We start from the raw sequence: 3,258 nt of genomic DNA, 5'->3' as shown, positions 1-3,258 counted from the left end.
CTGTTCCATGCTGGGCATGCTCCCTGTGCTCAGGTCTCAGCCATTACAGAGTGCCGGTCGCCACCTGAATGTTTTGATTCTGAAAGCAGGAGAAGATCAAGGAAATGCAAGTTGTGTTCCCACCTAGACTTTGATCTGTTAATGACTTGTTATCTGTTATTCTTCCATTCAAAAGGCACAGTCAACCACACAGCTACTGAGTAATGCATCATAAAATAGCGAGTGAAAAAATAATTACATGTTCCTGAAATTCCTCGGTGGTTATCCTTGAAATATCAAATCAGTCTGATGAATTACTTGGTAATATAACTTTTCTTTTTTAATTTCATGATAATGTTCCAATTTACTAGTCACAAAACTCCTGACACCACTGCAGCCTCAGCAGGGTAGATATTTTAAGCAGTTTTGACAACATAATTATGGTTATTACGTGGATATTTGTTTCCCATCAACTAAATAATAACACCTTGTCCTGAGAATCTACAATTCTTGAAAGAATCTCAAAGCACTTTACCAACAAGCATTTTTTTCCACAAAAGCTTTGCTCAAAGGCCCCCAGGTGGATGGGCCCACATTTCTGGTTAAGCACGAAGCCCCGTGGTGGGTAAAGAGGATGTTGGTCCAGGTGTGGCCCTCAGGAGGCATGGGTAGTAAGATTACATCAGCTTTGCCTCATCAAAGGGCCTGGTGTCTGGGGTCTGAGGGCATGAGATTCTGCCTCCACAGGGGGCCAGGAATTCGGGCCTCTACTATTTCTGGAAAGCCAGTTCTTAGAACCTGATGGTAGTGTAAGAGCTAGTTAAGTCCCTGTAAGTCGCTGTGTCCCAGCACCTCAGGACGGGACAGAAGCTTATGCCAAATACATTACTTTGGCAGTAGAACCAACAAACAAAATAAGTCTTATTTAAAATGCATGGCCTCATCAGCAACTAAGGGAACACTAAGTGAAAGCAACCTCTAGTTTACCACCGAACACCAAAAGAGTAAACAGGATCTAATGCCATCAGGGATGGAAGGAAGCATGCGTTTCACATTGCTTCATCTTCCTGGAGGAAGCCAGTATGCAAGCGGATTTATAAAGCTATTCTCTTTGACTTATAAATGAATTCAAATGAAAATTAAAAAATGAAGTTCTGATGATATGGTCTGGCACTTCGTAGGCCAATGAGGAAACTGTGTCTTCTTTCCTCTGGGTAATGCCTGAGCTCCATCTTTCTAGAAAGACAGCTTGAGGCACAACTGGGTGCTCATGTTTGGTCAGGGATAAAATACCCGGATAGCAAGACACAGATCTTTTAACATGTAAGTTTTATTGTGATTCAAGCGCAGTGAGGCAAACAGAACAGGGGAGGACTGCCGTAGTCTGTTACTCATGGTCCCCAAGGAGAGAGATGCCATGCAATGTAGGATCACACAGGGATGATCAGGAAGCAGAGGGAGATGGGAAAATGGAGCAAGAACCCTCATATTGGTTTCTGTGGGAAGGAACGGGCCAAGTGGAGGGTGAGCAGGCTGAAGATTGACTAGTTGGCTGATGTCAGAGGGCTGGGGGGTCCAAGCAAGTAGACTGGCACCTGAGCCTGGGGTGATCGGGGCAGATAAACAGCAGCCAGAGCGTGAGAGCCTGAAAGAGACAGAGGGGAGGCAGGGCAGGCCCTGGATTGGTCAGTGTGCACATAAAAGACACACTCACCCAGGGGTCATTTACTGTCTCTAAGGACAGGCATGCCCTGGGAGGCTCAGTCCCTCCAGGGTAAGCAAGACTCCAGATGTCAAAGAATTAGAAGCACATGGTTAATTCAGCAAGAAGTCGGCTAATGAACTAAGGGCAGGTACAGTGTGGCCCTTTACTGAGATGGCTGTTATATTTTCACAGGAAAAAGCGGCTGCATTCTTGCTTGTGAGGGTCACCCTGGGCACTGTGGACGGGATGGTTTATTGGGGGTGGGAAAGGAGAAGGATCTTTGCCAGGACCTTCCCACATCACAAGGATATGAACTCCAGGTCACATCACAAGGTGACAATAGGCAGAGGACAAGAGGCTGACAGGAGACAGTAACATCTGTTCCAGGTTTGAAAACTCCCCCAAATAGGAGCCCAAATGAACAAGAATCTTCTGTGGGCTAAGTTATGATTCTCTCCAAATTCCTATGTTAAAATCCTAACGTCCAGTATCTCAGAATGTGACTGCATTGGGAGACAGAGTCTTTAAAGGAGTAATTATATTCAAGTGAGGTCATCAGAGTGGGTCCTAACCCAATATGACTGAGGGCCTTATAAGAGGAGGTTAGGATACAGATGGATGCAGCAAGAAGACCACATGAGGAAACAGGGAGAACTCAGAAGAAACCAGCCCATGGGCCCCCCGGGGGGTTCAGTCAGTTGAACGTCTGACTCGTTATCTCAGCTCAGGTCATAATCTCACAGTTCAAGAGCTGGAGGCCGGCATTGAACTCTGTGCTGGCAGTGCAGAGCCTGCTTGGGATTCTCTCTCTCCTGGTCTCTCCACCCGTCCCTTGCTCTCTTTCTCAAAATAAATAAATAAACTTAAAAAGAAGAAGAAACCAACTCTGCCAGCACCTTGGTCTTAGACTTCTAGCATCCAAAACTGCAAGAAAAGAAACTCTATTGTTTAAGCTGCCCCACATGGGCTACCCTGTAACGGCAGCACTAGCAAACACATGCAGAAGCTATTGTACAAAGCTGTTCACAAGGTAAGCAACTGAGAAAATTTGGTACAGCAAAATAGTGAGCTAATATGCAGCCACTAAAATAAAAATTCTCTAGAGTCAGCACACAATGGGACACACTGATTGATGGTGAGTAAAGGAGGCAGAAGGGAAAAGAGAATGCAAGTGCAGATTACAACTAGATAAAACCAATGTAAATTTGTATGTTTATAAAGATCAGGGAAGATTTTGGAGTGGTGGGAAGTTAATTCTCTTCTCCCACGAAATTGTTTTAATTAGACGAACTGTATGCTACAATTAAATACGTATTACGCTCATTTAAAGCTTCTTTTTTTTCTTTGATCCTTTATTTCACATAGCTTATATAGGAGAAAAATATGTTTCATTAAGTCAGACAACCTAGCTGTTTGTTTGCTCACATGGAAAATGAATACTTCGGTGAGCTGAGAAGAATTCTAAGGCTCCATCTAGATTTCATAGGCTGGCAATTTTCTGAGGGACATAGGAGGGGAGAGGACAGCTGGAGGACCTCCACAGGCCTGTTCAGATTTTTTATGTTTACTTATTT

The sequence above is a fragment of the Suricata suricatta genome, chromosome 15 (genome assembly GCF_006229205.1).
Source record: "Suricata suricatta isolate VVHF042 chromosome 15, meerkat_22Aug2017_6uvM2_HiC, whole genome shotgun sequence".
NCBI classification, from domain to species: Eukaryota; Metazoa; Chordata; class Mammalia; order Carnivora; family Herpestidae; genus Suricata; species Suricata suricatta.
This window is presented reverse-complemented; position numbering follows the sequence as displayed.